Raw genomic sequence first — 25,400 nt, forward strand, 5'->3', positions numbered from 1 at the left:
TGTTTCAAATTGGGACTTTCTTCACAAATGCTGAGGATTCTGTCGGTCATGTTGGAGACTGTATCATCAGGAAAGCACAACACTCTTGTTTTTCTGCTGTACATGCTTCTCACATCTTTGATAGCAGAATCACCAACAACCAGAGTCTCAGCATCATTCAGTAGCTTTCCTTATAGCTTTCTAACTCCTGACTTCTTGTCAGGTCTTACCCTTCTCTGTGGGTTCAGGGGGTTGTCCCGGTGTCCAGTTGGAAATCCTGGGTCTTGCATTAGAGGAAGAAATTGATTTTGTAACTCCAGAGCCGCTGGTATTGGAGCCTTGTTGGTAATCTTCCCTTTAGCCTTTATCCACGGCTGTGTCTTCCTCTGCACCGGTGTTGAGGAGGCAGATACCGCGGGCCAGCCTGTAGCATCACAGATCTCTGGGCGCTGGGTTCTACCTGTTGGACGTCTCCATGTGGCAGCTGGTGTACTCTTTGGTTTCGCCCCGAGAGCATTCCAGGGAGGATTGATAGTGGCAGATTTGTTACCTTTTGCACAGCCCCTCTGTTTGGTGGGAGCTGTATCAGAGCTCATTAGCTGAATGTTAGCATTCTCCAGGCTGTTGTTTTGAATCAACGGAAGAGTGCTGTCGTTTTCGCAGGGTCCATTCACTTGAACTTTATTCTCCAAAACTGCGACCTGCTGCAGCAGTTTGTGGAGGTCATCTGTGGAGAAAGGAGGCATCTCGGTACTGGTTAGCTTTAGCTGACAGTAGGCACCTGATTTGTCCGCTAAGAAAAATGTCTCCACCAACAGAGGTATTCCGTCAAAATGTAAACGTCAAAATGTTTACTAGCATCGAGGTGTGGGAGAAAAAAGCAAAAGAGCAAGAAGAGCAAAAAAAGAAAAAAAAAAGGAGTGAAGCAGAGCACAAAGCGGAGAGCCAAGAAAAACACGTCTACACTCTCAGGAAGCAGGAAGCACACATTCTGATTCATGATATATTTGGACCAAAGCACAGCACAAATGTTTCCTTTGGACCACAGAGGACTGTTTGAAAAGGTTGTAAAGGGGGATAATATGTCCTCTGAAGATAGATGACAAGTGCTTTTGTAACTTGGTGTCTGAGTCAATATTTCCGGAGGTGCCATGTCACTCAAGGGACCTGAAGCTCGTCATCCTGCCACTATTGTGTTGTTTGATGTAAAAAACAGTTTTCTCGTTCCCATGAATTATCTACAATAAAAGACTGTTTCATGGATATGACCTTCAGTGTATGCAGGGCCTGACCTACATGTAAAAATGAAAAGGCAACACTGCTGTCAAAGATACATGAGCATCAAGCTACACGAAGACACAATCATGGAGTTGCAACTGTGTATTCTCAGCACCTGGTCCGAGTGCTCGTTCATAGTGTGGCCACAAACAACCCAAACGTAGTTAAGTATTGTGAGTCACAGGCAGCTGAAGATGTTGAGCTTTTGGTTAAAATCGAAGTTACAATCACAGGGGTGCTCAACAGTTTATGACTTATAAGCAGGGTCTGAAATTTTTATTGGCTGCAAAAAAACATATTGTTATTGTGTATTGCTCAAGAAATTGAGAAATTTAACAAAATAATAAAATAATTGTTTGCTTGTTTTTATTTTTTAAATAGTTAGTTCCCAGACCCCCCTGCTCCCCTCGGAACCCCCTTTATTACAACATTACAGACTAAAAACTAAAATCCATGAGAGAATACTACATTATGATTGCCACAAAACAAGTTCTCACTTGATTTAGCTTTGACAACATTAGAGCCTTTATATAATCCGTCTGCTCATTAATAAAACGTGTGTATCTGACTGCTCCTGCTGCGTTTACATTCAGCGTGCCCTTTAAGTGTTTCTAACACAGCGCTGTTTCACAGACAGTCTACAGCGGCCGTGAGAGGACGTTACTATCGTTCCGTTAGCTGTGTGTCGTGGCTGAAATCTTGGCAGCAGAGAGAGGAGCAGAAAAAGTAGATGCAGGCAGCTCCATAAAACAAGCTGAACACTCATAGCATAGTTTTGATGACTTTTTGGTTAAAAAAAAAATCTTGCGCATTTGGCACTTGGCAAGTGTTCATTTCGGACCCTGATTTTAAGTGACAAAATTGCAAGAAACATTTTTATTTGTAAAGTTTTAAATTACATGAGAGGACATGTAAATATATGAATATTGTAATGTCAGTTTTTTCTAATTCATTTAGACCTAGTGGATACTTAACTTTAGTTTCCAAACATAAGGTTTCAGTGTCAGACTTTTCAAAACACAACTGGCAATGCTAGTGTTCAAATGTAATATCAGATTTTAAAAGTTAAAAAATGTGAAAATCATCTGGTATGTCAAATCATGTGACCAAAGCCACGTCATGTTGCCACTTTCTGTCGCAGTGTTCAAGCAGTAGACTGCAGCGAGTATAAAAATTATCTGAAAAACAGACTGAGGAAGAACTGCCCGTTCATTGTCAGGCACATCTTCTATTGATTATTTCTGTTAGAAGAGCTGCTGGCTTTTCTTAGCCAAACGCATGAATCTTTTCTCGATTAGTTCTAAAAGTAGATGTGAATTGTCAAAAGTTGGTCGTGTAGATGTGTGGAGTTGCGATAAGTGCATTCATGACTGTGTAAGAAACAGATACACTTTTTCAGTCACTTTGCTCATTTTTCTGTTAATCTCACTGGTCAACTGAAAAAGATTAATATTTAGTCCACACACTTTGAAATGGTACACCAGAGTAATTCCAGCTCTGGGGAAATTGTTTACAACATAACAGCCTGTCAGATACCTGATGCGCAATTTTCCATGTAACAGCAACGGGAGCGAGCCATAGGAGATCTCAGGGAATAGCTGAAGTTGTTATCCAACACAGCGTTCCTGCAGGGTTAGACTAACCTGCCTGCTTGAAGCTATATTTTAAAAATATAGACCCATTTCTCTAAATTGATTCTCAAATGTAAATCACACAGAGAAGTACACGGTACATTACATAATAAATCTCAAGAGGAGTTCAACACAGCATGCTGGACACCTCGGTGAAAACACTGCCGATTACAAAGTAAAAAAATAAAAAACAATTTCCTTTTCTTTTTTAAGTTCGGGGCAGTATCCATCTTTCTACATCTACATTTCAGGCCATACAGTGTCTCTGACAGAAGAAGATGCTGCTGAAGGTTATTTTAGCATGGTTATCATTTTTTATTTAACAAAGGAGTGTTTCTGAAGTCAACAAGTTCTCTCCCGGGAAGAACAACGGTGATGTGTGGGGCTGGTGTACTCGACTAACAGATTTAATGAAATCATGTTCAATAACATGATTTCATAAACACTTTAACGGAGGGGTGAGTGTATGAAGGGCACAGCATTGAACATTGTACCTATCAGATTTATAACTACCATCATTTATTCAATGTATTACAAAGATTGGCATTAAATAAAAGCCAGTTTGCATTAAATAATAAGAAAATCCTCACAAGGTTTTATTTGACTGACACATGAATGAATGAATATAGCGTATATACAGGATTAGAGTGAGATTGAAGAATCTGCGTTATACATTTCGACAAGACGAGCAGGGATACACCATGAACGATTTGTTTCTTTATCTTTGTCCTGTACTTTCATACTGCCAATATTCTCCTAAGTATACGTGCCTTTCACTTTTAAGCCCCTCGCTGGTAACTTCCACCTCCCCATAATTATTTTTCAACTCATCCACCTCCCATCTCCACCCCTGATCTTCCTATTCTCTCATTCCACAATATAAGGCTACTTAAGACCATCTCAGCTCCAGTGATAAACAACAGAGTATTCATTCTCCTATCAATCAACATCCCTGCATCCATGCTCTGAGTCTCTGAGGCCTTGCAATTACTCAGTCCCCTTCACGTGTGATTTACTCTCTTCCTTACTGCCTGTCTTGGCTTATACTCTGCTCACTGCTTTCCCTCTTCACTAAATCTGTGCTGTGTCAGCTTCCCTGCTCCTCCACACTGTCCGAACGTTAATCTGAGAAACACTTCCATTTCCCTTCTTTCAGCCAACATCCCGCAAAGACATTCTTCTTTTACAAGAACTAATTCTCTTAAAATTGTAGTTAAATTAAACTTAAACTTCTCCAGCAACTGAGAATTGCTCATACATATTTAATAGCTTACAAATATCAATCTGACAGAAATCTAATAAGAAACAGGAAATTAAGCAACAGAGGGGATATTCTATGCATACTATGAATAAAAAAGTTGCCCTCTAAAGACTTCCAAAACGCTACTTAAGGCAAAAAAATACTTACAGACACAATACTATTAGATGCAGTAAGCAGTGCAGCCTTGGGCTATATTATATATCCCAATATATTGGGATGAAAAAAACCCACCAAAAACAATCATCAATTTTCACTTTGAAAGAAAGTGGCTTTAGCCTGCAGCTTCTGTCCCCAAAAAAATCAAATCAAGTGAAAACTTCTGATATTACATTTCAAAGCCAATTTAATCACAGCAGTGCACGAGAAACAGACAGCAAGAAACAAAGGACAACAACATGTAATTGGAAAATCTATATCTTACTAAAACAATTTCTACAGCAGGATGCTGCTCCTCAGCACACTTATTAAGAAAGCATTAGAAATGTGTCCAAAACCTTGCTGCATACATGTCCGTGTGTGTGTGTGTGTGTGTGTGTGTGTGTGTGTGTGTGTGTGTGTGTGTGTGTGTGTGTGTGTGTGTGTGTGTGTGTGTGTGTGTGTGTGTGTGTGTGTGTGTGTGTGTGTGTGTGTGTGTGTGTGTGTGTGTGTGTGTGCGCGTGTGTGCTTGCTCTGCTGTCTTTAACAGGGACTAAATTCAGTTTAAACCATCGACCTAAGAACATTACTGCATTGTTGGCCAGTCAGTTTAAAATGTCAGACTCGGTTTTCAGGTACAGCTTAACCATTTTAGGTTAACTACAAACTCGAAAAACGCTCCCTGGCTACAAGCACATAAAGAAACGAAACAGAGGAGGGAGCAAGAAGTGTTGGGTCAGGGGACATGAGGCCAGGCTCACCACTGCTTGTTGATGTATGGAAAGCTGCATCGAGCTCACAGCCATTAAAAGCTACTGCCTGACTCTTCATTCTTCACTGGAAAGACAGGGAGTCTGCTGGAGCGCTAATCATTGCTACAAGTTTATTTATGGACCTTTGAGAGTAACTGTGTGCGTGTGAGCTGTAATACAAGGCTCCTTGGCTGTTACTTCGAGTGTCAGAACATAGTCAGGACCATACTTTTCTCTTTTTTTTGGTCAATGTTCAAACGGATCCTTTTAGAGGCATGAAGAAAACACAAAAACAATTCTTGGTTGAAGTGATTTGTTCACAATAAGGTTTGTTAATTCAGTTATGTTACATCCTGTTTTGCTGCAGGCAGACAGACAGCATGGAAACAAAGTTTGGTCTTGGTTTTAAAGACTTAATCACCTTTTGGGGAGTCACCGTAGGACTGTCAGTGTTAAACTGGATGAGATTACAGTCTGAAAATGACTTGCCTAACATTGATACGGTGTTCATTTTTAGCTTTTTTGTCTCTTTCATTGCATCGTAGTTAAGCTCCCACAGCTGCTGGAATAGCCACTCCACTGCGCTTTTTTATGGCTCCTTTCATTTTAAAATAGGTCTGGGCAACAAATCGAAACAGACTTTCAGAATGTCTAACAAATTTAATCTTGCCCTTGTCAATTATTTTGATTATTTTCAGGCCAGAGTCACATGACAACACATCTGATCCGCAATATTAAAGCAATGTCCGTGGTTTGGACACATTTTGTGTTCAGGGAAGACGACACTGAACAAAAAGAAGCCAAATGTAAACAATAAAAAAATAAAAAACGGTTTACAAGAAATGCAAGTTATTTATTTCTTACAGTTTGAGAGAAGTTCATTACTAATTTAAAAATAAAATTTGTAGATTTCATGTCAAGCGATGCTTTGATTTCATTTTGAAAAAAATTCAATAAATAACCACAAAATAGTTCATCAGATATGAACTGTTTCATCAGAAGAAAATATCCCAGCTTTAGTAGTTGAGTATACAGTAGAGATGTCAGTGAAGTATGAGGGAAGAAAAAAAATAAAACAAGTTTAGTTTAGTTCATGTGTTTATTATTTCATATACAATCCCTTTTACATTAAAAGGAGCAGCTTTAGCCTTTGCAGCTAATTTCCAGCTGTAGTCCCTGGCCAGTTGTGAATCGTAATCAAGGTAAAATGTTCAGTTAGTCGTGATGTTAATTTGATGTCACATCGTCTTGTACTATTTGAAAATACTGCCAGGTGGCTCTTTTGAAAAGTCAAAAGTAAAATGCACTGACGAAAAACACCACAGAAGTTTGAGCTGCTGCCTCCAAGCTAAGCATTCAGGAGAAGCTAATAACGCTGATGTCAGCGGGCCACAACGTCACTGATGACCACTGTTTTTGACTAAATCAAAGAAGTAACAGAGCTTGCTAAATGGGTGGCAGTTGACTGCAGGACCGTCCGACATTGATGAAGACTCAGGTCTAAGTGACAGCATCAGGTTGTCGTATGTTGTACATCACATCTAGAAATAGTAGAATTATGAATACATGTTTCCCAAACCCCTTAATTACATGTCTGTGAGTCAGTTTGTTCCCACTCTAGTAAACAGTATACATTACATTTTTTTTCAAAAACAAACACTGTGTTTCATAGTCCACCCAAATATAGACGGGTCCGATTTGTTTTACATTGGTGATATGGACATTAAAACTGTTTTGAAGTGCCAATAATGGATTTGAATCATAGGACTAAAAATGTGATTAACCCAATTTACTATTTACATTAAGTAACCAATTGTTATAGGGCCATGAAATGCATTACAGCACTCAGGGTCTTCACAAGCATAGAAAGACAAACGTGTTTGAGAGAGTGCAATAGAGAGAGAAGGAAAACTGTCTTTCAACCAGGCAGTTGGATAATACCTGGACAGTTGCCAGAGGACTAATGAAGTCTAATTTTAACAAAAGCTCAATTTCTATGAAATTATATGTGTGTTTAATTTGACAGTATGAAGACAAGGCACAAAAAAACAGTTTCTGGTCTTTATTGCCCAATAGCAAAACAAAGCTTTTTTGGGACTCCCTATTGAATTAAAGCAAATATCATTTCCCGTTCGTTGACGTCACACTAACTGATGAAATAGTAATAATCTTTAATAACTGAGAGGCTAATAAAGGTTTGTTTAAAACCCTTTATTATCATAGCAAATGATATAGGCTTAGCGCCTGCCACTTGTGAGCTTCTAGGCATGAACTGGTTTTATAAATTGAGAAATACTGTAGCTGATGATTTTTTTTATTCCGTTGTTTAGTTGCCTCGTGAATCAGGAATGGCCCATGTTGGCTATAAAAGGGAAATTGTACTGTTAATGTGTGACAGGAGAGTCATACAGTGACAGCTCTCTATTCCTCAGACAGCAGACTAAGACTTTAAGGCATAACTTCCTAATGACATATCTACACTGCGGGCTGAACAATTACACAAGGAGCATACAATGTAATTAAATGAAGTACTCTTGTATTTATGAGAAGAACGGTTTTACAGTTTCAGTATTTTCCTTTAGTGTGCATTTATGGATTTTGTGACATTTTGTGAAAAAAGTTGGATGTTGGCAATAGTACACAATTTGCATAATTCCACAATCATTAAACTACTGCGTGCCCTTTTGCTCCATTCACAGCATTTGCATTTGCTAACCCGTGTTTTGCTTATTTAGCAGTTTTTTCCTTTATGTTGATCTTAACAGCAGGCAAGGCTGCAGCACAGAATTGCTAGAAAGCATAATTGTGTTAAACAAAAGCATAAAGATAAGCAAAAGCCATTTATTTGCCTTGTTTGTTCTTTTTTGTTTCCGCTGTGCTTTCTCATCTTAAGAGGACAGCGATAAGCATTTGAAACCTGCCAGCACTGGCTCGGAAACAAATGAACTGTCCTATCCATGCGTCTGTCCATCCATCTAGTCATTTATCTTCTCTGCTTACACAGGTCCTGGTCATGGTGGCCACATGGCCTTCTGCCAAGCCACTTCCTCCAGCTATTCCTATGGGTGTTCACAGGCCAGAATGTAATCTCTTCACTGTGCTGTGGGTCAGCTTCCATTTGGACAAGCCTGCAATTACTCCAGAGAGCCGTCCAGGATGCATCTTGATACAATTCTGAAACGGTCTAAAATTGCGTCTTTCAGTTCAAAGAGGACATGGTTTTCCTTGAGTTAGCTAGTTCTTTATTAGTGCAAACAACGTTACACTGAAAACATACATAATCATCTACATAGAAAACTGTATCAGTAGGGGAAATAAAATCCCTTGGGCCTTGTGAAATGAATCTATCCAACATTGAAATCAAGGCAACAGAAAGCCTTTGTCCCAAATCAGTGCCTGAAATTACTTTTCGTTCTGGGGGGGAATTCCCTCTTTATGAACCCTTTTTTTTTTTTTTTTTAACTTAGGGGAGATTTTTTTTCAAACATTGTGTGATAAGGTGGGTGCAGTAAACCAATATCAGTACCAACACTGGTATTATATTCTGCCACAACATGCATATTTGCTGTAGCGTTAACACTGGCTTAAACACAAGCCACAGCGGCGGGTAAATAAAAGTAGTGTTAAATAGTCATTTGTGACAGACAACAGCTCAGATTGAGTCTCTCAGTCTTCTGCATGACACTCAGATTACAGCCAGCGCTCTCACTGACCAAAGGCCTCCTCCTCCTCCTCGCGTAAGAGCGGTTGTGAGTGTTTAAAATCAAAGTGAACTGTGGCACAGTAATAAGATAAACTTGTATTCTCGTATGCCGTGTGTGTTCTTCCCTGCAGGATGTCTCTTTCCCTCTGTTTGGGGCTTTGGCACAGGCTATGTGCTGGAAAGGATTTGCAAACCTATCACAACAGGTCTACCTGCTTAAAGGAAGAAAGGCAAATTCTCAGTAAATACAGCAGAAATCCAGTAAATCTGCTGTAAATGACTCTCAGATTCATGACTAGCTCAGTCTCAACACAGCAGTCCGGTACGAATCGGTATAGTTTAGTAAAGTTCGGTACAGTTTGTTTCGGTAAAGCTTGATCCCGTTTACATTTCCACAGCCACCCGTGCCCTCTTTGGTAGAAAGCGTGTAAGCCAGATACCGATAGCCATGTCAGCTACGTAATAGCGTCACATGATAGGAGAAAAACGTGACACGATCGGCTGGGTATTTAAACACGACAAGGTTGTGTTTACCGTTGTCAAGCGGGACATGACGATTCTTTCTAACAATCAACAGACTGTGTTTAGCCTCACCTTTCATAGTCGGCTTTTATAGTCGTTGGCACCCCAACGGAAGGGTCCCAAAAAGTATGATGTTACGGATCAGTTATTTGGGAATAAGTCTCTGGAAACACGGCAAAATGCGAGACGAACCGAAACGCTTAGTGGAAACAGGGCTACTGTCTACAATCACACAGGGACCCAGGCCAAATGATTTCAATCAGGCTTCTGTTAATGACGGTTAGCTAACTTTAGCGTAAATTCAAAAGCTTAGCGAATAATGTTAAATATTCAAAACATAAAATGGGACCTTATTTACAGTCAAAGGTAAAGTAAGGAGTATTTACTAAAGACAGTGTCCATTTAGCAAAACGAAATGGTAACGTTAAACTGTGTGTGTCCTGTCCAGTCAACTCAGTGATGAAAAGAACACAGGGCGAATGTTTCCGATAGGGTATGCTTCAGCAAAACTATGGTATGCAACCAGCAACACACCAGCCAAGTGTGATGAATGGTTAAGAAACTCGACTCACAAACAGACAGATTCCTGGATTTATAGATATTTAGACAGAATGATTAAAAGAAGCATGCCAAATTGATAAGCTAATGTTAGCTAGCTGTATCTTGTAGTTAGCTAACCATTAAATTCACTAAGCTATCAATGAATACAAATAACTTAACACTTTTAAAGCTTTTAGCAATGAAAGTATGTGTTTTACATTTTGAGGTTGAAGCAAACGTTGCTACATTTTTTTTATTTTTTCACTGCACTGTCGAAGCATTATGGCTGTTGTGTTTGCCCCCTCACTTTTGGCCACAAGTATGTGTGATTCATTTATTGACCTTTATTTGTAATGTAATTTGGCTTTGCGCATTTGTGTGTCTCTTTTGTCTCTCAGAAAATGGATGGACTGAAAAACGGGGGAATCACCAGCCATAGTCGGGACCAGTTCGAGCTACTTCATGAAGCCAATGAAATAAAGTTTAAAGGTTACCAACACATGGAGGAAGAGACCTTGGGAGCTTCAATTTCAACCTGACAGTGATCCAAGCCAAGAGCATCATTTTGAGGCTTTAAGAGACATTGAAAGTGCTAAACATCAGCTTTTCAAGTGTATTGTTTGTATATAGTGGCTGCCTGCTGTTTAATAACCAATTATGTGAGCAGGGAGGCGTCCTGTGCCTGCTCTCACTCACTACCACCTATTATTACACCTCTTTAGTGTGTTTTATGTGCTTTTATTATTTTGTGCTGTCATGTGAATGTTTGTTTGTAAAGTGTTTTATGCTCTCAGTGCAAGACAAATTCCCCCAGGGGCAAAAAAGGTTTTATTCATTCAAACACATAAAGCTGATCAAAGCAGAGTGACAGAACGTGACACTGTAAATTTCTCCGCTCGCGAGATGAATAAAGGATTATCTTATCTTATCTCCCTTATGTTATATGACGCGTTGTTGAAAAAAAGCGCGTTCTAAACAGCTATGCTAAAAACAGCCACTTTCTCCTCTAAATGAGTGCCCTTTTGTGTTGAAGAAAACATCACAAAAATAATGTACTTTTTCTAAAACCATTATCAGACAATGTGAAGGGTTAATTTACAAAAAAAAAAACTGCAATATGCTTTTTAATGGATATAAATCAAGATGAAAACTCTTTGCAAACACAAATACTTTTCACTAAGGCAGCGAGAAACAGAGGCAGACACTTAAGAGTCTGTAAGTGATAATTTCTTCAGAAGTCTAAGAAAGTTCAGCTGAAGACAGTAAAACCGTAAACTTCTGTTTGTTTTATTGAATTTCTTAATGAGTGTGATTAAAAACCTTGGGCTATAGGGGTTTTAAAATTGCTGTTTGAATCTTTCTAGGAAGTGAACATTTAATAAACAGAATGCAATTAATGTATGAAAGTATTATACCTCCTTTTTGTTTTAATTACATAACATACAGTATCTAAAAATACTTGATAATTTGGCCAAAACTCGCCATCGGCAGGTCAGAGCAGGCAAATATTGGAATCAGCGGAGGAAATTGCAATTGGTGCATCCTTACTTAAAATTGATGGAAAGAGGAAAGGAAGAGGTCTAAGATGTTGTGACAGTATCTGCATTAGTACATTTTAATTTGAAAATAAGATTTAAATTAAAAAATAAAAACCCAACAGGCCTAGAGCTTAGGAACACTGAGTAAACGAAAATCCAAGTCATGGGAATACTTTTTAATTGCATAAAAATAATGACAAATTTACTTCCCCCGACATCAAATCAGATAAACCATTATAATAGCAGGCCTGCTCTCTGAGATCAAGCCAAACAATTTATCAGTGATATGCACAAACATCCAAGCAAATGCACTCAAGGTCCCAAGTGGGCTGCAGAGTAACTGAAGGAGAGAGATGTTGAGATGACATCCACTGAATCGGACCGACAGAAAGGAGAAAGGGCGTCAAATTGATAAGAGAAAAAGAATGGCTTTAAAAGAGGACAGTGAAATTGAAAATGCAAACAGCATTAGAGGGAGAGAAATTACAAAAACACCACAGGAGTGTTAATTTGGTAGAGCTATAAAGACACTCATGCACTATAACAGGGTAGACTCCTGCAGGGAAAATGAAACAAATAAACACTCCATAACCCTCTTCCTATCACACAGATGTAATGGCACTACAGGCACTACAACGTCAAGTGGTAAAAACAATGCACAAACAGAGCATCACAAAGGGACTTGGGTACACAGAGGCCAACACTATGGAAGTGAATTTACGTCAGCAAGTATCTGACGCACTACCTTTTTTCTCCGATGAAATGAGCGCTCAGATCATAGCAGCCAAGAGCCAGGGGTCTATCAAATGTTGCTGATGTTAAAGTTACTGACTCTGTCCTGAGTACTGCTCTGCATGATGGACTGATAACTATTTGTTAACTATTTGTATAAAGATATAAACATGTCCACAATGTCTGCTCGACAGACTTGCATATAAACCCAGTTTTTATAGTAAAAAAAAATATTTATTTCTTATTTCTGTGCTAATAGCAACAATAAAAGAGCTGCATTCTGCTAAGACACTGACGTATTGTAAGAGATAATCTGTTTTCGAATTCTGTTCGGGGGACATTTTGAAGAGGAACTATCCCCGAGGGAGTTCCCCGAGAACTGCACACCTTGGGGACTTTTTCTTCTGTCAGCATATGCACCAACATGGTGACGGCTGTCAGCCGACAGTTGCCAGAGCAACGTCACTTACTGTGTGTTTGGGTTTATGAGTAAAGCTGAGTTTGAAATTAAAAAAACTAATTCAATTAATTAGAAGAAAACAGATTTAAGTAGTTTGACTCTAGATTAAAAATTGATTCAATTAATCCATGCTCGTTTGTTAAGATTTGGAAGCGCACGTAAAGTTACATTTTATGTTTAATTTCGGTTCAGTCTATTGAAACCATCTAAAGACTGCTTTTTGAAAAAGAACTTCAAGAAAAAAATCACCAATATTGCTGGCCATATCATATTCAGGATCTTTGAACAGAAAATTGCTTAATTTAACCTGCAGCCATCCATCCTCCCACTATCGATACCACTAAGCAAAAACACATTTGAACAGTCGTCAGTCGGGGCTGTCACCATTCTCCAAATCTTTAGCACTAATGGCTTTACCAGTGAAAGCATTTAATTGTATAGAATTGTTTACTGTTGTTCTTAAATGGCAGTATTCTGAGGTATAAACAAGCCCTTTTTATTGTGTTTATTTCCAGAGATATTGTGATATTAATTTCAAGTCATATTGCCAATCTCTAACACAGATACAACAAACATCTGTGACTAACTAACATTTGTATTGACTTTTCAATTGCATTGGGATGTATTGTTACATCCTTCCCAACAATCAAGGTTCTGTTTAAATTAATATTTTCATAGTTTTCATGTTATCTGACTCCAGCAACTAACTGTGGAGTCTCCCTCGGGCCTGCTGAAGTTTGGGTAAGGCATATGTATTGTCTGCGATAACCACTTTTTGGTGCAGACTGGAGAATGAAAAAATGAGCTTCAATCTATTTTCTGTTTGGAATGAAATAGCACAACTAATGTTAAAGAAAAGAGGTGGCAACTTGAATGACAAATAAATAACCACTACAAACTGATTTTGAGATTTTCTGCTACCCTACACAAAGAATACAAAAACTGTGAATTAGAAATGCAAACAGTGAATTAGAGGGGAACATTTTCAAAAACACTAGATGTTAATTTGAGAGAGCTATGAAAATCTAGATCAATAGATTAGATTCAAGATCAGTGGTGAGGAGACATTTCAGTTTTAGCATTAAGTAAAATGACACGGAAGAGGAAACGGTGAACAAAAAAACAAGTGTCTGCAAACATCGTTTAAAACATGGAGCCTTCTCAAATGGAAATACAAGGTTTGGCTAATACAGTAAACAGGCTGTAACACAGACACCAGCCTTTTGATACCTGCTTAATGCAAACAGGGTGAGAGTGAACGAAGAGGCAGAGTTTGTAAGAACGTAACCAAACACAATATCAACGTTTTACAACCCTTTTCTGTGTGAAAAGCAGCAAAAAAATAAAAATACTGAAATGTTTTTCAATTTGAATATTTCTTTATGACACTAATTACACGTTGCCTTCATTTCACTGTGACTTAGGCCACAACAAACACTTTTCTTTTGTTTCCTTTTAGCTTAAAAGTGAAATGGAGAAATGCTCCTAAGGCCCCGTGTCCACCTAGCATTTTTTCCGGGCAGAAAATCGCTGGCTGTGCGCTCGCTGCTTGGAAGCGCAGCCCTGTCAGCCATGTCAGCCCTGTCTCCATGACAACAGCTTGTTGGCAACATACTTTTATTATATTTGCAATCATTTTTTCTCTTTACTATGAGCATCAGAATAATCTTGCTCTTGTACTTTGTCTGGATGATGAGCTTCCTAATGACGGCCCCACTATTCAAGCTCCGGTCAGACACAGAACAAGGAGGATGTGGGTACACGACACGATCCGTAGGAGACAACAATACAGGGAATATCAACACCTTGTCCAGGAGTTTCAAAACACTCAAACAATCAAGTGTCTAATCTGCTCCCACAAACAAAACTTTCTATCCTCTTTAAGGTCATTTTTATCTGACATGTCGTACAGTTCTGGCCATTCAACCTTGTGATTGGTTCAAAGAAAAAAAAAACGCTGGTGACGTCTGCAGCCCCTTTTAAACATTTTTTAAAGATTTTTAACTTGAGTGCCTGAAGTGAAAAAAGTGGTTGACATGGGGCCTCAAACTCCTCAACCCCCCCACATGCCCTAGTTGAAATGCAAACCAGAAGATGATCTTTGTATTTTTAATAAGAAAGAAGCCTTTCTTCCCCATGAAACATTTTAGGTGGATAGTTGTTTACAAGTTTTGCCACACAAAGAGATAGATCACAGCACATGATGGAAGTGCTGGCTTGGAGTGATGAGATGAAGCGAAAATGAAAAGATACATTTGCCCCCACAGTAGATGCCCAGCTAAAAGTCTCCTAGCGAACTTAAGTGTGACACGATGAGCAGTGATGAGAGAGAATAGCGGCTTTGTGTCAGAGCATATGCTGGAGGAAATTAAAAAGAGGGCAAAAGCAAAAGGCAAACAAAACAATTCACACAGTCTTCCCCAAGCTGTTCCAGTGGTTCTGCAGCAGTGACACCTCCGGAGGAGGACAGAGAGAGGGTCAGGGTGCTGTGTCAGTTGACTGTGGTGCACAAACAGACATAGGTACAATAGGTTCTTTGAGTTAGCGCTCTAAATAAAATTTAAAGACAAAGACAGTCCTTTCAGAATGATCATTTAATCAGATATCTGAATTAATATGGCGTGTCTTTAAGTAACTATCTAAAGGCTTGTCATTGTGACATGTAAAGAAAAAAAAAGAAAAAACAGTTTCTAAATAACTTTAATATGCTAATAAGAGGACATTTTTTTGATGACTCAATGATACAATAATAACCAACACCAGCCCTCATCACAGCCACAGCGTTTCCCCTATCATTATATTAGGGGGGATACCAGTGCTAAATCGATACTTTTTAGTATAAAAAAAATAAGTAAAAAAACAAGAACAAGAACAACAACATACGTTTCTAAATAAAAAATCAATGGGTAAGGACCTGTTGTTTAGTTACATCAAATGATGCACCAAGTTTTCTCTGATAGACAAACTATGTCAGGGTTTACACTAGTGTATTGAAAGTTGATTATGGGAGCAGCATGTTAATTAAGAACAAACAAAAAGTGTGACAGATTCCAGACTCCACAATAAACTCCCCGACCCCAAAAGCTGTTCATTACAATTTGTTAATAAGAAATGTAGACATGACAGAGTTAAGAGTTTTGCACTTTAGATTCATAGAACAAATAGAGTTTGAAGAACTCAGACGCATGTATACTAACCAAACTATTCCCTTAGGAGAGCTCATGTAGAGTGAGACAGATGCATTCATTGCCCAGCAGATAACACGAATCACTGCTGCAGGTCCCTTGGCACAAGACCCTCACAAGGCCGAGCACTTCAAAAGCCTCACATGCAAATCAAATAGGCTATATCCCAGTTGGTTTAGAAGAAGAAAAAAAACTAAAAAACTAGGGCTTTGTTCATATTCTCTGTGTGGGGTTTATCATGCTGTTGGATCTGTAATAATGAGACTAGCCATGAAAAACGGGAAACATCCTGAATGCACTGAGAAGTTCACCAGAGTTCAGATTGCCAATTTTCTTTTCAGTGAAACACGCTATATAGTAGTTTCATTTTCACAAAGAGATAACATTTATGTATGCTTATCACCCAAAATCACAAACACTCTTCCTTTTGGATTTTCACAGGCAGAAACTCTCAGCAGGCTAACTCCAAATTCAAAGGATGTTTTTTTCCTCAGAAAAGCACTCCCTGTGATGGTGATGACGGTGTGCAGTTAATGTGGTCGCTGGTAACATAGCAACTAAGTGACTTATTCAGTACACTTTCCATAGAACAGCTGTGGACCCCCGACCATGGCCTTGAGAGCAACCCCAAGGGCAGCAAAGCCCCCAGTAAACCACTGCTGTTGTTTTTTTTAATAGAAATTGACTTAAAAAAATAAACACAATACTAAAAACAATACTACACTTAAAGATTCAGGCAATAACACAGCGAGCTCCGCCTGCATTTGTTTTGCACCGTCTCAAACCGGAAGAGGTATTTTCATCCTACCTTATTTTGAAGACGCGCTAGAGTTTGTCCAATGAGGATGAAACGTGTCCGGACATTCAGCACCTTAAATGAAACAAAGACAGTGTTAACAGGTTAAAATTGAGAATGAATACTTCTGAATAGAGGGTGACGGGCCAACCTGATTAAAACTGTCCAAAAATCTAATAAATGTCAGAATATTTCTCTCCATCTCTTCATGTTAAATTTATCGTGGTTTTCAGTTGTGCATCTCTATAACTCTCGCATGTGTTTGTGTGCGATCAAAGGGGGACAAAATGAGGTCATGGGCCCACATGAGTGACATGACTCTTATTGTCAGTATGAACTGTATGTGGCAAATAACCTCCCCTACAATGACAAACAAATGTGTCCGCAACAACAAGATTAGATTAGAAGGATGAGAAAAAAGCCTTCAAATGGATGAAAGTCTGACATCTTCAGTCTGATTAAGTATTCACAACCAGACAAGCCAAATCAGAGGTAAGAGGGAAGACATCAATGCAGGGTGCAAAGATAAATGAGAGAGCAGAGGGTTGAGATGTGAGGGGAGGGAAAGAAAAACTCTGACTCAGACCCTGTTTGATTGCATTAAACGCACTCTTTTCTATCTACAGTGCAGTACACGTCAACACCTGAATACATTATCAGGTACTATCTCACACAGATGTGACTTTTTCTTCAATGAAGGAGCTCCATTATCATCCAGCTGTTGCTAAACAAACACCACACTCATGCAGGTACTTTATGGGGCAACATGACACAGGTGGGCTTCCCTCCTCTCATTTCCATTAGAGGGTGAAACGATGTGATATCTGTGATCCTGTCAAGAGCTTAAAAACATAATATAAGGCCTCCTCGGTGCTTTCAATTTTCCTGACTTTTCTTCTTTCGTATATTTTGCCTTGCCTCAACCCACACCTTTGGTGATTATGAAACATTTCTTATGGTTCCTTAAAAGAGAAAGAATGGATAATGTAGCCTTGCAACTTCGGGTTACTTTAGCAGAGATTGAAAAAACAATTTTCTCCTGCCAGACCCCCCCCCAAAAAATATTTTTTGCGCAGCACGTCCAAGTCCACTCTGAGGTCTCTGTGCACAGAATTAAACTGCTTCATAGCGTTTTCTGTTTGCCAGTATGTTGTTCTCTGCTCTTTTGTTGATAGTGTCCTTCTGTTATGTGGCATTGACATAAAGGAATAGTCTCCCACTGTGAGGAGCATATGTGAACAGCCAGATGAGGAGACTATACGGAGCAGTCCTCCTCAAATTATCGAGATATTTTCAGGAGAGCATATGTGAAAATGGCTACACAGTCCATTCATGATCTTATTCAGTATCTTCTGTTTTTAAAATTTTTGTCATTCTTTCTTAATCCAAAACTTAAATCTTACCAGATAACCAAACAGTACTCCACAATGTAACACTTCTGCTATAATACTTCCAACTAAGCTCTTATTTAAATGTTTTCTTTTTGTTTGTCCTTTTTTGTGCATTATCTTCTGAATTACACAAGTTGACGGCTTTGGGTTCTATTTTTTTTTTTATTTAATAACATTAATATATTCATTTAAATAGGATTTTGCTGCATTATTGTGATGACTGCTACTCTCTGAGGCCAAATGCAAAACACCCACACCTGAATCACTTCACTGAATCAAGTCAGCTCACAAACATTAGCTAAACAAACAGTAAACAAACAGTCTTATGACTTTTACGATTGATTTTGGTGTGGAGTGCTCTGCTCGAGGACCGCTCAACGTATGTCCTCAACACACAGAGCAGAGCAGAGACAGAGATTTCATTCAAGCAGCACTCTTTGGTTTGCTATTCCTGAATCAGCAATGGAAAAACAAAGGATGCTGTTGAGCTCATGGAGCAAATACGGATTACTTCGAAAACTCCTTGATATCTGTATCGATACTCCTTGGAATCCAGGAGTTGTTCCACATGAGAGAAAGCAAACAAGCTCAGAGGAATCTGTATATTGAAGAAACCGCACCAGTAAGAACCACTGCAAAACAATCACTGCATAACAACCAAGGGTGTTAGTTTGTGGAACAAATCCCATGATGAGGTGAAAAAATGCAACACTATATTCAAACAAAAAAAAAACACACAAATATTTGACTTATTTATTTGGCGCTGAGGATCATGAATATCCCATTTGTTTTTGTTTTGGTTTTTTTCCCCTTCTTTACTGCTTATACTGTGTTTGTATTATTGTACATTTAACATGTTCGAAAAATAAATAAATGTATTGATCTTGCAGTTAGAGTGGACATTATACTGCAATGTCTGTCTTTCAACAAAACTCAGCTTATCTAGAGTTGCTATGTAAGCTGGTTATATGTACCGTTTCCCACAATAATGAGGTTGAGGTCACTATTGATGTACATCTGTTGTCCATGCGTCAATGACACATGGGGTAGGGTGCTATAGAGTGTCAATAAGCTGTTCATGTTGGCAGCACTAATTGAGGTCAGCTTGGACTTTTGATGAGTCAGATAGTATTGACAAGTTCTTAGACACTATATCAATCCCTCCAGGATTTTGCAGACTTTTGGGGGGATTGTTGAGGCCTACAATGCTGATTTCACGGCAGCTTTTCAAAAAAAAAAAAAGGGGGTAGGTAGGGTAGGTCATTTTCGAAAACTAGTATTCCCTCCATGCTCTGTCATCACCCCCCCATGGAAGCAGCTGCCTCTGTGACTGTGATTTGTCTTGTCATGTTGTCTGCACGTTTCAGTCTGCTATATACTCAAGCTTTATTGTCGCTATTTTTGTTAATTGTAATTATACAAAAGCCTAATCAATATGATGTGTATAGAAATAGTACACAAATGGCTGTGAAACACGTCTTGTAGTTATTTTCATATAGTGGCTCACCGCATTGTACACTGGACATTGTTATATGTCAATGTTTCTGAAAAACAATCTCCTGACAGCAGAAGCACAAGAGAGGAGGCTTATCTCCTGGATTTATAGCCCCAGTTATTTTACACACAGGAAGTCAATGTATATCTACAGATTTATGGGGATAGGAGGGAAATAAAATTATAGTATCTTTGCACATGGCTGCAAGAGAGCCCTGAAGAAGACTTCCCTACATCTAATATAAACTTACATTTTATATAGATAACAATCCACAAAAATCCATGCTTTTAAAAATCAAGTAAAATTCAGGGTTTTTCCATTATGGCAAAAGTCATGATCACAATTATTTGGATTGATATTAAGATCAGGATTACATATTGATTTTAAAACATCTGTATCACATGCTTTTATTAAACTTAAATACTCTGTACCACTTATGGCCTGAGATGTACTTTTGTGGCCACATATAACAACGAGCACTTTGAGACATTTACTACCTGTGGACAAAACAAGTGCAACAGTGCATTAGGCACAGTAATTGTTTAATCTAGATTATCCATCTCTGCATTATTTCAAAAACAGTATTTGTTACCGAAGCCCGTTATCGAGCTATGCAGCAGCACATTTTGATAGAACTGGAGTAGCAGTAACCGAACGCAGCACTCTGTAAAAGAGTTTAAGTTTAAAGCAACAGACGCCACCCATAGCCACCACCTACTTGTATGACACAGCCACAGTGAGATGAAACAGAGAAGTCGCGTGTCCACAGGTCATGCCGGTCTAAACCATGGTGCTCTGATCTGAACAGAGCATCCCACATAATCTGGAGATGCTGTTGGATGTCATATATAGATGCTTTCTATGTACATAGTTAAGGCAGAAAGCATGTGTCATTAAGGAGGCCGCCTCAACTGTAAAGCACTGAGGGAAACACTGCATGGTTTAATTGTGTTTCTCATGCATGAGCTAAAAAGGCAATTATTATATATGTAATAAAATTAAATCAAAATCATCATTTTACTTTCAAATAATCCTAGTTAGACTGTCCTGTATATCTGTAGCCTGTTATTGCTGAACCTGTTTACTCTGTCTGTCTAATAACTATCTTCCTTCATACGCATTAAGGTACACTTTCTAGAATAGATCAATAGTTTGACTGTGGACGGGTGGGACCGTGATATTTTCCCTATTAGCCCTAAACAAGTGTGGTTGAATCAAATAAGGAATAGAGCTTTATATGAAAAGGCCTTTAAACAACACCATCTGTACTCAAGGCACAACACAAATTAATATTTAATGAGATTTGGAGCACACTTGTTTTCACGTTTGCCTTAAAATTCCAACGGCAAACATTTTCTGTTTACTGTCTCGGCTCTTTGATATTCAAGATACATCCCAAAGAGACATCATTTACTTGTACTTTGTTGTTGATGAATTTCATCTGTTCTATGAGCCACTTTAGGGTCTTTGTGGTATAATAGTAGCAGTCGCAGTTTCAGCTATAGTCAGCTTTTTATTCAGGCTGTAGGCTGTTGTCATATATATGATTTTAGTTGTTAGAGGCTAGGGAGTTTTTTTGTTTACTAAGAAACCTGCTGAGATTCGTCTAAAATTCTATCCAGAACAAGTGTTATAAGAGAAATATAACTCTACTTGGCTTTATTTCTCTTAGTGTTGTTTTTTTTAACTTTTGTCTGAACTGAGCTTGAAGTCTTTTTTTTTTTTTTTTTAAGTTTGATTTCATGCATCTTACCGTATTCTGTGTCTGTCAAAGTTATTTTTAAAACATCAGGGACAAATGGAGTTTTGTGTAAATGAGACAGTTGGTGTAACTTTATCATCGAAGGTGTCATAATTAATTTTGATTTTGTGGCAGCTGCCATTTAACTGATGCAGATGGCCTTGTGTGAGGGAATCACTGATGAGTTGATTTTGAACATTTAATCACTTCTACCAAATGTGGCTTCTGAGTATTTTAATTTCCGCATGAATACCACTAGATTATGAAATTATTGACCCTGTTTACACTTGTCTATAAGATGCTTTTCTGTGATCCAAAAACAAATGGACAGCCAAGTCACTCAAACCAATCTGTCCTGCATCTCCAATGTCTCAAGCTGACAACATCTGTTCACCATTCATTACTGCCAACATCACCCTGGACTTGGCCACACTTATTTCATCAGTTTATCGCAAGTCAAGCAAAAGACTTGTTTTACACTTGCAATGACAACTAATATATTACAAGAATTAATATAAATGAATCTACAACTCTTATTCTACAACTTATTCAGATTGACAAGAAAGGCTTCAGAAAGAGCCTTGGACATATACAAAAAGGTACATTTCCACCACAACAGCCAAATCATCCTGCTGTAATGATGTACAACAAAAAAATTGTAGTCAAATACGTTTCCAAGCATCTCAGGAAAAAACCCTTTTATATAGCTGTTCACATGGCACGCAGTCATTCAAGATTTATTTTAAGACCAAGTGTTTTTACTGATGTGTAGGCTACATTAACCAGGGCTACATTAAGTTTAACCACTTGATGCCATAGGTGATAGTTACTGTATAACAAGAGGAGACAACCTTGATTTGCATCATATTGCTTTCAGTGAGGCACAGATGCTGCTACTGGGCCAGACAAAGATAAAAGTGTTTAAAAGGAAATTCAACATGCATTTTAGTCGTTGCTAATGGCACAAAATAGCTTACAATCCTGCCATTTAATTTCTACTAGCTTTATGCTATCCATCAATCTCTATTTAGTAGGGATGAAAAGATGAATTGGGTAATCGTAATAAACCCATTCAAAGGTGTCAAGATTCACATCAGTACTCTGAGAAATGAATTACAATAATATGGTGAGCGTCAGCAGCTGCAGAGCACGATTTTTGAAATTGAGTGTAGCCGGTGGCACCGGAAACGCTGCTGTTCCCTGCTAGGTATAAGGGGGGGGGGGGGGGGCAGGAACAATGAGGGAGCGTTTTGGTTTCCAGCCGGGAGGAGAGGGAAGGTGCACACCCTCGACCACGCCGGCTGTTTTTGTTTGTCCTGAGTTTGGAGGACGGGTAAGAAGACATGCTGGTTTTTGTTTTCAGTTGTTTTGGCTGAAACGTTCCGTGAAGGCTGTAGAAGCAGAGGGGGGGGCTCGTGAGTGCCCAGGTGTGTCTCCGTCACGGAGGTTGTTATCGGTGAGACGCGGTTTTAACTGCGTTTTATTTAGGTCTGAAGTTGAGGAAGTTACATTATGCTGTGTTCTTCATCCTTTCAGCAACAGTTTGGGCAGGCGTTGTGTCTGGTGGGGGATGCTGGGAGGGTTTTTGGGCCCAGCGTACCTGGTACGGATAATTTATGTACGTCCGTTTAATAAAGCTTTAGCCAATTATTAATTAATATTGTATATGGGATTTTGGTTGGGGAACTAATGTTTTTATTTCTGTTTTAGGGAGCCGGGCAGATTTCCCTCTGCTGCTCTTACAGTGTGAGTTTAGTTTTGGTGTTGATATTGTTTTGGGGTTAAAGTTTGTTTTGTTTCTAGTACATTTTTTTTGTTTGTTTGTTTGTCGTTCTTGCCACTTCCTTAGTGTAGCTCCCTTGGTCCCGACAATAATCGAGCCAGCTATTGTATGGCGACACAGGGATTTTATGTCATTGTCAATAAACGTTTGGCACCTTTTTTTCTATCTAATTTTGTGTCCATTTCCTTTTTGTTTGGTCATTGATTTGACCTCTGTAGTAACCTGATTGCACCTCAGAGGGGGGTGTAACATGAGGATACACCACCATCTTTTAAATTGGAGGTGAAAAAATATTCCAGTAAGACTGAACTACATAATTAGCGCAACCGACGTGGTGCAGCATTTAATCACAATCAGAAGCTACAATGAGCAAGAAAAAAAAACACCAAAAGGTCAAACCACACTGACAAGCGGGTTGTGAGCCCAGTATCATGTGAACATTGCATCCTTACAACAACATTTTGACATTTCTAATGTATATCAATGGTCAGACCATCCAGGCCAGCAACAAACATTTATCTGCATGATAGATTCGCCGCCTGAGAAAATGCAAGTTATAGACAAGATAATCAGCAAACAGCAACAACTTAAAAAAAAAAAAAAAGGCTTATAGGTTTATAGTGACAGAGACCTGGATGTGTATTAAAAAAACACAGGCACAATAAAGTTGTTTCCATGTAAATTAAAAATGTGAATGGGACAAAGTTAAGTGAACAAGAGAGGAGCGCAAAAGGTATCTGGGTGATAAATAAGCTAGCCTTAGTTTATAGCTAACGATGTGACGCAAGATTTCCCTCATCCACCACTCTTTCAGAAGACACTTAAGTTATGTGGTTTATTCAATAAACTGGTCAAAAGCTCGCCCGAAATCCATCATCTTTAAAGGATGTAGAGACACTAGGTGTCCTTGACAAGAAATCCGTTAGTTACTTGGATACATGGTTTGATATCTAAACTTGCCAAAGTTAGCTAATGTTAATACAAGTAAGTAAGTGTGCGGCTCTATTGTTTAAACTAAAATACAGCAGTTCGTGAAGCAGCAGACCCGTATCGTTAAATGAACATTTGCAGGCTTACTTACCAATTATCGTTTGAAGAAATATGAAGTGCTCTGGATGCTTGTTTCGATGTCGGTTGAAGAAGTGCGTTCGTGGTTGCTAACTGTAATGAACTAATTAACGCCAGCTCACGCGAGCACACAACCAGCTTCTTCTTCTTTTTTTCTTTTTTTTTTTTTTTTAATCTCAAACGTCGGTTTTTATAAATCCAATTTTTAAATTGCAAAGTTCTGAAGATCCCCAAGAAAAAAACATCTGTCAGTTCAATTATTAATAGTTCATTTATTTTTATTATTATTAATTTATGTTTCTACCTTTGGTGACTGGCCCCTTTATCTTGATGATGGTGTCATAAGATATAATATAGAGACATGGTGAAATGGTGGAGAAATGGTAAGAGAGATGAGTATAACAACTATAGCTGCCTATAGAGCTATTTTATTCAAAACTTAAGCAATTGTAAAGGACAATTAATTAAAAGTTGATGCATTATTTATAAAGTTGTTGGCATTTGGACCTCAGAACCTCTATCACCAGTGTCCAATTTGGGCTTATGTCATGTGTGTTGGCATGTTTGTGATACTACAAGTTGTCTCAGCAACAACATAAAAGTTCAATCGTGATGCAAAGGTATATAATTCACTTCAAACACCCCTTCTAATCCCTCTAGGGGCAAATTGTTTGGAGCAGCTTGAAAACATTGAGGTACAGACAACAGCCAATTATTTATTGTATTGTATAGGCCTACTACCTGGTCACTTCACTTGAGCTTCATTTTTGTGATTAATGTTAAAAACTGTAATATCAGGCACCAGTAGCCAAAACCAGTGTGGCCCAAGTCTGGAAATTGGTCTGGTAGCTGGAGAATGCAGCCTCGCACCTGTCCCCTCCCCCACTTATTAATCAGGTGAGCTTATGTAAGGCACCTGGTGACTTGGTTGAGACCTCTTGCTCTTGTCTGGCATTTGTGTTTTGTTTTGCTGCTGGTAGATACTGATAGATAGAAATGGCCTTGATTAATAAAGTGTCCACATATACTTGGATTCATCTAGTTGTTTTTCATGAAGATTTTGTACAAATTAAAAACAAGCTGAAGTAATGAGTCATTTTTCTGAGTGTGCGACCAGGTCAGTGGATGGATTTTTAGAGCTGCATAAAAGCATTAAACACACTGGATTTTCATCCAAGGCACTTTTATTGATTAGTTCTTGCCCCTTGATTGACAGTATGCTCATCAATCACATTTTTGGGAAGTCAGCCTGAAAGGTAAAATCACAGGGACATGTAAACGGATGGAGCTCCTGAACTGTCTTTGAATGAGGCAAAGGTGTTTCACGGTATGATCCTTGCAGGGATAACACATGCAATATAATTCAATTAATAATTATGTTGTGTTTCTTGGCACCCTGTTTTGTCTTAG

At 38.6% G+C, this 25,400-nt stretch overlaps 2 protein-coding genes across 5 annotated transcripts in view; both read right to left on the reverse strand.

The window, feature by feature from the left end:
- gpat2 (glycerol-3-phosphate acyltransferase 2, mitochondrial) overlaps nucleotides 1-24,147 on the reverse strand; it is a 105,078-nt gene extending 80,931 nt beyond the window's left edge. For 3 of the 4 annotated variants that reach the window (XM_079364414.1, XM_079364416.1, XM_079364415.1), the window contains exons 1-2: nucleotides 24,004-24,145; nucleotides 16,525-16,587 (exon numbers count right to left, since the gene is read on the reverse strand). The gene's annotated coding sequence lies outside the window, so the exon portion shown is untranslated. Of the gene's footprint in view, nucleotides 1-16,524; nucleotides 16,588-24,003 lie in introns of all 4 variants that reach the window. The other variant, XM_079364417.1, reaches the window with a different exon arrangement.
- The window catches only part of LOC306837050 (putative aminopeptidase W07G4.4), a 133,779-nt gene that overhangs the window by 93,487 nt on the left and 14,892 nt on the right, over nucleotides 1-25,400 (reverse strand). The gene's annotated exons all lie outside the window — the stretch shown is intronic.

This window comes from Symphodus melops, assembly GCF_947650265.1.
Source record: "Symphodus melops genome assembly, chromosome: 1".
Classification (NCBI taxonomy): Eukaryota; Metazoa; Chordata; class Actinopteri; order Labriformes; family Labridae; genus Symphodus; species Symphodus melops.